General features: G+C 36.9%; 1 pseudogene; it reads left to right on the top strand.

Annotated features, from left to right (window-relative positions):
• The first annotated feature begins 470 nt into the window (after positions 1 to 470).
• Positions 471 to 11304, top strand: LOC122201783 (annotated as a pseudogene).
• The last annotated feature ends 3156 nt before the right edge of the window (positions 11305 to 14460 follow it).

Below are 14460 nucleotides of genomic sequence, written 5' to 3'. Positions count from 1 at the left end.
TCAAATTTTACAACATACGTGATTTGAGTAAATTAACTATAAAGTCTTTGTAATATACTTGATGTTGAAAACCAAAAAAATCTTTTGACACCACAGTATGCACCACACAGTTATTTTAGAAATGTCTGAGACTTTGAAGAGTTAGTTGGTAAATCAACCTAAGTATACTACCTTGAACTTTTTTTGTAAACGGGTCCTCTGAAGTTAGGGAGCCTTGTTTTTCTAACGCGAGTAAAAGTATTCAATTAAATTATTTAATAAATGTAGTATCAAGAATCTTGGAAACTTTTGCTGAATTAGTTATTGAAAACAAAGTGTACAGACAACCCCTAATTTATGATAGTTTGGCTTATAATTTTTTGACTTTGTGATGGTGTGAAAGTGATATGCATTCAATAAAAAACATATTTCAAATTTTGAATTTTGATCCTTTCCCCAGTGAGTGACATGTGGCATGATACCCTCTCGTGATGCCGAGTGACGACATCTGGCAGGCAGCCACACCATCACGAGGGTGATCGACTGTCACACTTGACCATTGTGTACCCATACAGCCGTTCTGTCCTTCACTTTCAGTACAATATTTAATATGTCACGTGAGATACGCATCACTTGATTATAATACCAGCTTTGTGTTAGATATTTAGGCCAACTGTAGACTAATGTAAGTGTTCTGAGTGTGTTTAAGGTAGGCTGGGCTAAGCTATGATGTTTGGTTAGTTAGGTGTATTAAATGCATTTTTGACTCATGATATTTTCAACTTGTGGGTTTATCAGAATATAATCCCATCGTAAGTCAAGGAAGATCTACACAAACAAAAACACATAATAAGGTCAAGAGAGAAAATGAATAAATGAAACAAAGAGCATCTACCTATTCATAAAATCTCATTTTTAAATTATATAATTCCTTTCTATAAAATATTGCCTTGCAGGAGGAAATGTTTCATGGAGTTTCTACTTTTAACAGGATACATATGTATCTTTTTTACTAGAAAGGAATGAAATTAAGAAGGCCTATAATTTTGCAACATAAACAGTGTGAGGGTTTTTTTCCTAATCAAACTATTTGGAAAAAGGAAAAGATTCTTAGTAGAGCACCAAAAACAGTATCTGTGAAATATTTAGTGTAGAATATTGAAATTTTCCAATACAAAATATCCTCCAGTCACCAAAAGTTGTTCTGAGTTTAGATTTATGTTAGTCCTTTCAGATAGAATATCTTGTATCACTTATACAGAAGAGTGTAAAATTTAGATTCATTAACTAAATTAACTAATTATTAACCATATCAATTATACAGAAGAGTGGAAAATTTAGATTTATAAATAAAATTTCAAGGAACACATAGCAATTGTGGAAGAAATCTGAAAATATTAAGACTACATTAAAAAATACATTCAACATGCAAATAGTGACTGATTAATGAACTTTTTAATATTATTTTACCTAAATAGAAGATTATTTTGCAAAATTCATTTAAGTGCTTAAATATAAATATAAAGGCATTTTTCAATTTTATTCATTCTACACAGATATTATCCTTATTCTTCAGAACTAATTTGTTTCTAAAAACCATTTAAGACAGGACTATTTAATTAGTCAACTAATGTACTATAACCAATCTGTCAGTCAATAAATGTCACTTAAAATTTACTTAATTTTTAAAGTTTAAAATTTAAACTTAAAATTATACAATGTTATTTGTTTTAGAACACCTTTAACGTTCCACGTGTCCCAGTGTCTATAATAACTTACATAGTAATACTGCCTATGACTGAGTAATGTCATTCTTATTATTTACCCAGAAGAATTCATGCACAGAAACACCAAGTGATAGATTCAAAGACGTTCACAGCTACATTATGAGGTTAAAATAAAAAACAATCCAATTGCTTGAATTGTATGATATACAGGAAAGTTGTTTGGAGAGTAAATCCTAAGAGTTCTCAACACAGGTGAAACTTTTTTTTCCCTTTTTTCTTTTATTCTTTCTGTCTTTTAAATTGTATCCATACGAGATGTTGAATGTTGGCTGAATCATCTCACAATATGTGTAAATTTAGTCATCATGCTATAAACTTATACAGTGATGTGTGTCAGTCATTTCTCAGTAAAACTCGGGGTGGGGGGAATCCAATTGCTCAAAACTAGAAGGATGAATATAGTTTGTTATAGACTGCTATACTACTAATGAAAATAAAACAATGAAACAACAGTGAATCATACCGACATAAAACTGAGGAGAGGGAGACATACATAAGGGGATACATACTCTATGAACACACTCGCAAAACATCCCAAACATATTAAACTGTCATTATTAGCCAGATATTCACAGGAGGCGAAACTCTAAAGAAATTTCAAAGGTGTTGTTACTTATAAGGAGAAGAAAGAATCAAGGCTTCAGGGATTCTACAAATATTTTCTTTCTTGATCCTGATGGAGTTTAGACAAATGTTTCCCTTCTAATAACTCATAAAGCCTACATTTGGATTTCATTTGTTTTACTGTGTGTCAATTTTTCATTTAAAAAAGGTATACAGACAAACATTCTGAAAAACATTTAAAAATTTTTTATTCGGTAGCCTCCTTTTATCATTTGCTGGAGTAGTTGTACTTTTGAAATACAAAGCTGAATTATAAAACATAGCTACATCAAGGTGATTTTCCTAATCTGAGTGAGCATGTGTGTGTATGTATGAGTTGTGTTTATTTGTATGTGTTTGTAGGGGTGTGTGTGTGTGTGTGTGTGTGTGTGTGTGTGTGTGTGTCTACATGTGCATTTGCATGAGACTGGTTTGTATGCTTTGGGGTAAGGTAAGGATACATTTTTTGGCATGGGATAATATGATTATCACAGAAAGATTAAGATGAACTAAGAATTTGAAATTGGAAACCCCAAACAGAAAATTTCAAGTAAATGGAATAAAAGAAATAAATATATTGCTTTCATCAAGTTTGGTGGTGTAAAATACATACTTTAATATTAGCTTATTCCCAGATTTTTGTTTTCCCAGTGTGTGGTTCATGCAACTATAATGACTTTGTGAAAATAGAGCCCTCAGCTACTAGAGAAAGAGCTCCACCTGTTATTCTCTGATTATTCTCATTCCGTACTGCTTTTCACTGCCTCCTTATGAGTATTATCCCCAAACAAAAACAAGAAACACCTGCTGTATTATACACAATTTTCAATCAATTCATCAGTAGTGTTAGCATAAAAGAAAGAAATCAAGCAAATTATTAGCCTGTTTGGGAACTGGGAGAACAGATTTAAAGGATGTGAGTATTTTCCTTTTGAAATAATTTGCTTTCTTCGCCTTTTGTAATTATGGAGCACCAAATTCTTTTTGCCTTGCCAGTTACAATTTTCATCATTGTCTTTTATAATATTTATTGAAAAAGTCCCTGAATATTGGGTACCACCAAATATAAAGACACACACACACACACACACACACACACACACACACACACCATCCCATATACACAGATAACATGGCCAGCATTTTCTACAAGATTCAGGTTTCATTATAATCATTCTGCCATTCCCTCAAATTCTGGATTCACTTGCTTAACCCATTCAACCTTTAATTTTGAGTTTGAAAATTTCTGATGTGATCTTTCTAGTCATATGGGATATTTACCATAATAGTCTAAGTTAGTAGTACCTCTATTCCCTTGTACAACACAATAGATCCATAAAAGGGCACAAGTTTGGGGCGCCTGGGTGGGTCAGTCGGTTGAGCGACCGACTTCAGCTCAGGTCATGATCTCATGGTTTCTGAGTTCGAGCCCCACATCAGGCTCTGTGCTGATAGCTAGGAGCCTGGAGCCTGCTTCAGATTCTGTGTCTCCCTCTCTCTCTGCCCCTTCCCCACTCATGCTCTGTCTCTCTCTGTCTCAGAAATAAATAAACATTAAAAAAATTTTTAAAAAAAGGACACAAGTTTGGGTAGCAGGTAAAGGGAGTTCACTGGAGGAATGTAAGCAATCTGATGAATGAAGACCACGATGACCTGACCAATGGCTGAGAGCAAAGAGGTAACTTTTCACTTCCCCATATCTGTGAGAACAAGTCCCGATGAATTCCCTAAGGTTGGTGTTTTTCCTCTGTGAAACAGATGGGAGAAATACAGTGATAGGAGTATGGTCTGCTTTTTTATTTGAAAAGTGTATTTGCTACACTTAGGGAAATTATGGGTTTGATGCTCAGGACTGTGGCCACTGAGGCCCCAGTGCAGATACAAATTAATGTCTTGTCACAGTCTGAGGCATGGCTAATGGACTGACCTGGCCTGAGGGCCCAGAGAAGTAAGAATGCACATGTATTAATGGAAAAAGAGAGCAAATGTGAAGCAATATGGAATCCAATGTTCTGACCTTATACTTGAAAAGAAGAAGGTATTGAAGTGGCAGCAGTTCTGGTGAAGTCATGACAAAAGAACACTTTGAGTGACCCTATTTTTTATGCATGATCCCAAAGAATGAACCTCTAACCTCAGTCCACAAGAGGTACAGCAGTCAAGGGAGCAGTCAGATGTGGCTGGTGTCTAATCCTTGAACCAACAGGTCCTGGATCACCCATCATACAAAGGCTCATCTATCTCACTGAGAAAAAACATCAGCCTTCAGGAAATTAGCCAGGCCTTGCTCTCTCTGTCATATAGAGGTGAGAAGTTGTCTGTTTTCTCTCCAGTTTTGGTTGGTTCACAGTCCTCATTCACTTATTTAACAAATGTATATTTAGAAATGACCATACATAGGCTTTGATTTAGGTATTCAATTGCAGATGAAACAGACATATTTTTTGTTAGAGTTTACTGTCTAGAGGAAGAAAGAAATAACATACAAGAGGGTGCCTCAGTGGCTCAGTCGATTAAGCTCAGGTCATGGTCTCACAGTTCATAAGTTTGAGCCCTGCATCGGGCTCTGTGCTGACAGCTCAGAGTCTGGAGCTTGCTTCAGATTCTGTGTCTCCCTCTCTCTTGGCCCTCCCCCACTCACTGTGCATGCTTTCTCTCTCTCAAAAATAAATAAACATTAATTTTTTTTAAAAAAAGAAATAACAGGGGCGCCTGGGTGGCTCGGTCGGTTAAGGGTCCGACTTCAGCTCAGGTCACGATCTCACGGTCTGTGAGTTCGAGCCCCGCGTCGGGCTCTGTGCTGACTGCTCAGAGCCTGGAGCCCGTTTCGGATTCTGTGTCTCCCTCTGTCTCTACCCCTCCCCTGTTCACGCTCTGTCTCTCTCTGTCTCAAAAATAAATGTTAAAAAAAAAATTTAAAAAAAAAATAAAAAAAGAAATAACATACAAGTAAGCAATCAAACAAAAATATGAAATGATAATCTGAGAATGATAGTACAGTAGAGTCAAATTAGACATTTTAACAATATAAATTATTCCAATTCATGAGTATGGTATATCTTTCCATTTTCTGTGTCATCTTCAATTTCTTTCATCAATGTCTTACAGTTACAGGGTACAGGTCCTTCACCTCCTTGCTAAAATTTATTCCTAGGCATCTTATTCTTTTCGATACAATTGTAAGAGGGGTTGTTTATTTAATTTCTCTTTCTGCTAGTTCACGCAACAGATTTCTGTACATAATTAATAATTAACTAAAGTCTGCAACTTTACTGAACTCACTGGTTAGTTCTAATAGTTTTTTTGGTTGAATGAAAAGAAGTTTTCGTTTGAATGTTATTAATTTTTCAAAGATTCTCTTAATTTGTTATGCTTCTTTATATAGTCTAGAGAATCCCACACTCCCCTAAGATTAATTTTCTGATAAAATTTTTAAATTCTGTTCTTTACATTTGTCTTTAACCTGTCTGGAATTTACTTTTGTGAATTGTATGAAATAAAGATCCCACTAAATAATTCTCTTTTTAATTTTTTTAATGTTTATTTATTTTTTGAGAGAGACAGAGACAAAATGCGAGTGGGTTAGGGGCAGAGAAAGAGGGAGACACAGGATCCAAAGCAGGCTCCAGGCTCCGAGCCATCAGCATAGAGCCCAATGCGGGGCTCAAACTCACGAGCTGTGAGATCATGACCTGAGCCGAAGTCGATCGCTCAACCAACTGAGCCACCCAAGCGCCCCATAAATAATTATTTTTTATAGGAATTTTTATGTTTATTTATTTTTGAGAGACAGAGCATGAATCGGGGAGGGACAGAGAGAGGGGGAAACCCAAAATCTGAAGCAGGCTCCAGGCTCTGAGCTGTCAGCACAGAGCCTGACGTGGGTATCAAACTATAAACTGTGAGATCATGACCTGAGCCAAAGTCAGATGCTTAACCGACTGAGCCATCCAGGTGGCCCCCCATTAAATAATTCTTTTAGAATGCTATTCTTTTTTCCCCCCGAGTATTATTCTTGAACAGTCTGCCCAGTAATTATTGATCTGCAATATCATCTCATTCATATGTGTCCATGAATCTGATTTTGGGTTTTTTTCCGTTCCATTTTCACTTTTCTTATCATTTAACCGAAAGCATACTGCCTTAATTGCTACAAATACACACACACACACCGAGTACAAATGCTCCCCCTACTCACTGTTAAATATACATTTTAGAATCAGCTTTTCAAATTGAAAAAAAATGTATATATAATTCTCATTCTTGTTGGAATTACACAGAACTGATGTAATGTTTTCAGAAACATTGACAAAGTTATGACACCTAATGAGCATTTTATGTCTCTTCAGTCCATTTCAATCTTACTTATCATCTTTCTTTTTTTTAAATATTTTTATTTATTTTTGAGAGACTGCAAGCAGAGGAGTGGCAGAGAGGAGGCAGACAGAGGATCTGAAGCAGGCTTTGCGCTGACAGCACTGGGCCCAATGTGGGGCTCGAACTCATGAACTGCAAGATCGTGACCTGAGCCAAAGTCGGACACTCAACCGACTGAACCACCCAGGTGCGCCTTATTTACTTTCATCGAAGCTTCCCAATTTTCTCCATAAAGCTTTACATAACTTTGTCATATATATTCATAGGTACTTATAGTTTTTACTATGCAAAATAGACTTTTTGTTGAGTACAGTTTACAAGCTTCTAATAGCATTCAGGTATAATCTTTGGTACTTTCGGATTCTTCTGTCCTTGCTCTGCTAGGTAAAATTTTTCTTTGGAGAAACGAAGGAGAAACGAAGTTCATTATTTAATATTGCCATTCCTTTCAGTATATTTGCTATTTTACTAATGGTATGTAAGTCCTGCAGAGTTTCTCTTGGAAGTCTTCTCACATCTGTTCCTTCTTCATGCCCATCCAGCCTGCACACAGTAGTACTTTCTTATCCCAGGCCCCCATTACATCAAGACTTGAATTTCCAGAATGTCTTCTCAAATCTATCTATTGTCTACTGCTCAACAAACCCTAATCTAGCCCATACAGAATTTCTTAATGAGGGGCGCCTGGGTGGCGCAGTCGGTTAAGCGTCCGACTTCAGCCAGGTCACGATCTCGCGGTCCGTGAGTTCGAGCCCCGCGTCAGGCTCTGGGCTGATGGCTCGGAACCTGGAGCCTGTTTCCGATTCTGTGTCTCCCTCTCTCTCTGCCCCTCCCCCGTTCATGCTCTGTCTCTCTCTGTCCCAAAAATAAATAAAAAAAAAAAAAATGTTGAAAAAAAAAAAAAAAATTAAAAAAAAAAAAAAAAAAGAATTTCTTAATGAATAAAATGGGCCTTATTCCCTAATTTAAAAAAATGTTCAATGGGTAAAATTCACATCCTATTAGATTTTCCCTCTCATTTAACCTCCTCAAGAAGAGCTTCTACAATTTATACTTATAATCTGTTTCTGTCTCTGTATCCTTCTCTCCCATCAAGCCAGCGGGCATCTTCACCACCTCTGGCTCCTACTCCAACATGCCACATTCGTTCATATCTCTGAATGCTTCTGTCTTAAGCATTTGTCCCTGCCCATACTTCCCATATGAAAAAAAAAAATACTCTTACCTTCGAAATCCAAGTTAAGCCCCATTTTGATTTGAGGTTTTCTCCTGTTATACAACCTACATTCATAGCTCACTATTCTGAATTCCTTAGTAATGATTCTACACATGCTTATGTTATCAGAAGAGTACATAATGTGCTGTTTTCATGTTTTTATGTTTCATCTATCAACAGTAATGGATTGTATTTGTAACATGGTCAGATACTGTTTCTGCAACCAAACCTCTTTGGTATGTTTCAAATGGGACTTTTGCATCCCAAAAGTAAATGCATCAACCTAAAAAATAGTAGCTGCTCAGTGAATACTTGTTTATTAATTTCCCTTATTTACTGTTCAATTCCTGCAATAGAGTAACTGTGCACATATTAAACATATAATGTACATATTTACGTGCATTATGTACCTCCCCTGAAGGCAAAGTGAGTAAGCATTTTTTCTCTCTCTAATTTAGGACGTTTTATAAAAATTATAGGGTTTCTATGGAAAAATATGTATATGGTACAATGAAAATGCCAGAAACTTAATACAGATTTTGTCTGATTTGCCTATCTTTATTAATATGGCTTGCCTTATTCCAAATCAACGTAACAGAGTAAGAATTCAGAATAAATCCAGAATAAAGCATCAGCACTTTGGTGTTAACATTAAGTGAGCTAGCTATGTTAACACTTCCTTACAAGTATACATTACTTATTTCTTTCTCATAAGCCTATTAATAAAGGGGATATATGCCTCTGATTGTCAAACACCTTATTTATAAAAGAGAATATTTTAGGTTAGCATCTTACAGGTAACTAACCATTTATAAGGTACCATTTCTACAGCTCACCAATTTACTTAGGAATCAATTAATTTGCTTCCACCCACCTCCTTTCAAGACTGCAGTATTTCTAACTTCATCTACAGCTTGATCTCTTTGAACTTGAAGTGTGAAAGGTTGACGTGACTAGAGCCATTTTAAAATAGAATCGGAGCAGCCACTGCAGAGAAACCGCCGTACTCACCTTTGTTTGAACTGGGTCAAAACCTTTGGACTGAGCAAAATGGCAATTGTTTTAAGCGATTGCTTGAGAAGTCAAAATGAGACAAGGGACATTCTGGTCACAAGACTGATGGTTGTGGAGTTTCGAAAGATAAAATCAGTAGTCAATGCCTAACCCAGGGTTAACTTGTTACCATCCAGAGAAACGTCTTTTTCTTTTTTTCTTTTCTTCAACTTCTGTGATTGCACCCCCCCCCCTTTCTTTAACTCATAAAACACCCTTGCCTCCACCCTAGAAGCAGGAGCACTATTTGGGTAACCACCTGAATCTGAGCTCCCTAAATTTCCATACTTCAGCTGCAAATAAACACTCATTTGTCTCTCATTGTGGCTTTTTATTTTCAGGTTTACCAAGTAAAGATTGGAAGCAGCCATTAATGATACAACACTCAGAATAAACTCCCTAAATGAATGATTTTGTAATTCCAAATACAGAAGTCTATAGTTTTTTTTTTTTTTAATGTTTATTTATTTTTGGGACAGAGAAAGAGAGAGAGTGGTGGAGGGGCAGAAAGAGAGAGGGAGACACAGAATCCGAAGCAGGCTCCAGGCTCTGAGCTGTCGGCACAGAGCCCTACTCTAGGATCGAACCCACGAACTGTGAGATCATGACATGAGCCGAAGTCAGACACTTAATCCACTGAGCCACCCAAGCGCCCATAGAAGTTTGTAATTAAATTGAATGCCAAATATTTGAACAAATGAAGGTAAAATAATCCATTTCTTCCATACATTTTATTTCAGGGAAGTAGAATATGCTAAAAATGGATGTTTCCAATTATAGGTCCTATTATTCCAGGAAATATGGATATAGATAGCTAATTAAGCTCAGAAAAATACCCTTACAAGTACCGAGAATTTAAAAACTATCAGTTCTCTCAATAGCTTCCTGTAATCTAAGCTTATTTTCTTCCAGAATGTCAATACTGTGATATTTCATCTTTTTTTTCTTGCCAGTAAATAATTTCTTTTACTATTATGGATAGTAAACATCGCCTGCCATTTTCCTCCTGCCTTTCAAAACAATAAGCCATCTAAAAAAGACATAAAAACTATAATAAATCACCTTTGAGAAATTCTGACAGAAACAAAGTTTGAACAATTGCTTAACTAAAAGCTTCATCAGAGTTTTCTGCCTGTGGATGATGCTGTGTAAGCATCCTTGAAGTCTCCCCTCCCACTGCCATCATATCTAAGTTAGAGTCTCCCAAAGAGCCCAAGCAGCTGTAGAAGCTCTTCATTGGAGGTTTGAGCTTTGAAGAAACTGATGAGAGTCTGAGGAGCCATTTTGATCAAGGAGGAACTCGCACAGACTATGTGGTAATGAGAGATCCAAGGGCCCCAGAGGCTTTGGATTTGTCAGCTACGCCATTGTGGAGGAGGTGGATACAGCCATGAATGCAAGGCCACCCAAGGTAGATGGAAGAGCTGTGGAACCAAAGAAGGCTCTCTCAAGAGAAGACTCTCAAAGACCCAGTGCCCGCTTAACCGTGGAAAAGATGTTTGTTGGTGGCATTAAAGAAGACCCTGAAGAACATCATCTAAAAGGTTATTTTGACATATGGGAAAACTGACGCCGTTGAAATCGTAAGTGACCAAGGCAGCAGCAAGAAGAAAGGCTTTTCTTTTGTACTATTTGATGTCCATGACTCCATAGACAAGACTGCCATTCAAAAATACCACACTGTGGATGACCACAACTGTGAAGTAAGGAGAGCTCTATCTAAGCAGGAGATGACCGCTGCTTCGTCCCGGCAAAGAGGTTGAAGTGGTTCTGGAAACTTGGATGGTGGTCATGGAGGTGGTTTTGGTGAGTAGGACAGCTGTGGTCTAAGAGGAAACTTGAGAGGGCAGGGTGGCTTTGGTGGCAGTTGAGGTGGTGGTGGATATGGTGGCAATGGGGATGGCTATACCAGATTTGGTAATGCTGGAAGCAACTCTGGAGGTGGCAGAGGCTATAATGATTTTGGCAATGACAGCAATCACTCTTCAAATTTTGGACCCATGAAAAGAGGAGATTTTGGAGGCAGAGGTTCCGGCCCCTTGGGTGGTGGAGGCCAATACTTTGCCAAACCACAAAACCAAGGTGGCTGTGGCGGTTCCAGCAGCAGTAGCAGCTATGTCAGAAGCCGAAGGTTTTAATTACTGCCAGGAAACAAAACTTAGCAGGAGAGGAGAGCCAGAGAAGTGACAGGGAAGCTACAGGTTACAACAGGTCTGTGGGCCCAGCCGAACATAGTGGTGGCGAGGCCTAGCTGCTACAAAGAAGACATGTCTTAGACAGTACTCCTGTATACGGGCACAAAACTCGAGGACTGTATTTGTGACTAACTGTATAACAGGACATTTTAGTTTCTATTCTGTGGAAAGTGTAAAGCTTTCCAACAAAGGGTTTTAATATAGATTGATTTTTGCACCCATGGTATTAATTGCTAAATGTAATAGTCTAATCAGGATATGAATAGATTGTGTCTTTTTACATAAATAAATAAATAAATAATAAAGTTTTATCAGAGATTTTAATTTTTTTAAATTTTTTTTAACGTTTATTTTATTTTTGAGACAGAGAGAGGCAGAGCATGAACAGGGGAGGGGCAGAGAGAGAGGGAGACACAGAATCTGAAACAGGCTCCAGGCTCCGAGCTGTCAGCACAGAGCCCGATGCGGGGCTCGAACTCACGGACCGTGAGATCATGACCTGAGCCGAAGTCAGACGCTTAACTGACCGAGCCACCCAGGCGCCCCAGAGATTTTAATATTTTAATATGCCTTATGAATTTCAGAAGGGACAACACTCTGTACAGGACTTCCTGGAAATCTATAAACATGGAACTGAAGGACAGAAAATTTTCCACCCCAAGATATGGCTCTTTGGCATACTGATTATTTTAAGCTGGTTATTGTTTTCTAAGTGAGCTCTACATCCAACCTGGGGCTTGAACTCATGATCCTGAGATAAAGAGCTGCATGTTCTACCTACTGACCAGTTAGGCGCCCCTTAAGCTGGTTATTTTTAAGAAAATGCAGACACAAGAGAAGCTCTGAAAACTGAGAAGTCACACTTTTGTTAAAAGAAAAATACATTTATAAGAGAAATCTCCAGTTGTAAGGATGTCTCCCCCACTATACCTGGAAAAGGGAATGACTCAGTGTATAGAAATTTATCTATGGAGAAGGCAATGACTTCAATCTATGCAACAATCTTACCATTGTTGACTATGCTTTTCCTGGTAGCCTCCCATAACTAACACCCCACCTCCAATGTCTTCTTTTGTCTTTAGCTGACAAATTTAAGTACGTTGGTATTTAAGGTGATGGCTTTGGTCAGTTTGAGCTGTTACTCATTTCCTGTGTCTCTTTCATGTATACAGGAAATATACATATCATTGAAGTTTTGTTTTCCACCTGTTGATCTGTCTCATGCCAATTTAATTATTAGATCAAAGAACCTAGAAAGGTAGAGGGAAAAAATTTCCCCAACAGAACTGTTCCTTTTTCAACTTTACCATAGGACTGAAGACATGTTTCGAAAATCTTGTTATAGTGGAAATATTATGAGTTTTCAGATTTCTGGAGACTACGTTTACATCCCAATCCCTCCCAGTCCTGCCTCTGTTAATTAAATCTTTGAGCCTTGATATCATCATTTGTAAATAGGAAATACTATTGAACAAATAAGGCCATTGTATAAATGCCATAAGCTAACTTGGTTGACTCATTTCAACATTTACTTAGGTCCTAAACAAAGGCCAGTACTTGGTTAAGAACTAGAGGAAAAGAGATAATTAAGATGTAACCCCTGACCTCAAGGAGTTCACTATTTTCAAAATCACTGAGCATTTACTACTATGGGAATTCTATGTGGCCACATTCCTCTTGGTTTCTTATTTTCTACATCCTTCTCTGTACCTTTCCATCACTTTTTTGTGGATGCCAACTCCAAACTATTAGCAGTTTAGCTCTCCATTTCCCCAAAGCAAGTATCCTTGAACATCCAAAGACCATAGATGGAAAACAAAAGGCAATATAGTCTAGGTACCTATACTGAAAAATACAAAGGTTAGAAAAATGTTGGACATAAGAGATTTTTCTTTTCCTTGAACAGACTCCAGATCATATTCTTTAGTCATCCAGTCTTGACATAAGTAAAGTGAAGCAATTGCAATGTATTTTCTTAAATGTCCGAGATCATCTGGAGGTGTTTATTACTATTATTTCTTCCATTTTCACTTAGTTATTCCTATTTTAAATAAAAGCTTTCTCAGGCAATAATATACATACAAAGGTCCCTTCCCTTTAAAAATCAGCAGCTGTTCTTTTTTTTTTTTAATGTTTACTTATTTGTTTTGAAAGAAAGAGAGAGAGAGAGTGAGGAAGGGGCAGAGAGAGTGGGAGAGAGATAGTTCCAAGCAGGCTCCAGTCTCAGTGCAGAGCCCTCATGCGGGGCTCAATCTCATGACCATGACATTATCACCAGAACTGAAATCAAGAGTCAACGCTCAACTGACTGAGCCATCCAGGCACCCCTCAGCAGTTGTCCTGATGAATATAGCAGTACATTCAAATGAAGAAAGAAAAATACATATAAAACTGCAAATTCACAAAAAGGACATATTCATATGAATATTAAATGTTTCTTAAGTATTAGATTAGGATGTGCTTAGCTAAAGAAATCATAATTTATTCCAAATCAAAATACATGTTTGAGTAGCTAGTATATCAAAGCAATAAAGGCAGTTGCAAAAAATAAAAATGAAGTTACAACATCAGCATTAAAATAATTTAAATTTTATACTAAAGATAAACAATTGGGTATTTATTGAACCACTGCTGTGCGTTTAGCATTGTTATGGGTCTTTTTGGTTTTGCTTTGTTTTGGATGGAGGAAAAAGATTAGAAACTGAAGGTTCAGATCAGAATTTGCAGAAAGATAAAAAAAACATTTTTTTTTGTTTTTTGGCAGGCCAATGTTTACTTCTACCTGTTAGACAGCAATAATCATAGAACACTTCAAATATATATCCCAAGGGGAAAAAATTCACTCAGCTATTATGCAAGTTTGGGTTGATTTTTGTTTTCAAAGTTGATTGGTTATTATAACTGACTGTAATAGAGGCAAATATGTTTTAAATTATGATTTCCCAGAAAAACAATAAAATAAGGTAAAATGAGACACACTAAATAGTGAGTATCAAAGTTAAATTTTCAAATCTGGTCTGAGCTGGCACAAAAATATTTCCAATAGTGTTTCCCTTCTGCCACTCCTTCATAGTCTGCTTTGAATTAGAGCACCCATGCCTTTATCCCATTTCATAAAAATCCAGAAATGAGGATATATGGAAGAATAAGGATTATATGGGCAAGATTGGATTCTTGAATCAACAAAGGATTTAGAAAATAAGGGTTTTTTTTAACATTTCATGAATAATTTTATTCCCAACTCTTTAAA

Source organism: Panthera leo, chromosome D2 (assembly GCF_018350215.1).
Source record: "Panthera leo isolate Ple1 chromosome D2, P.leo_Ple1_pat1.1, whole genome shotgun sequence".
Taxonomy (NCBI): Eukaryota; Metazoa; Chordata; class Mammalia; order Carnivora; family Felidae; genus Panthera; species Panthera leo.
Note: the sequence above shows the minus strand (reverse complement) of the source record. Positions and strands in the feature narration are given on the sequence as shown.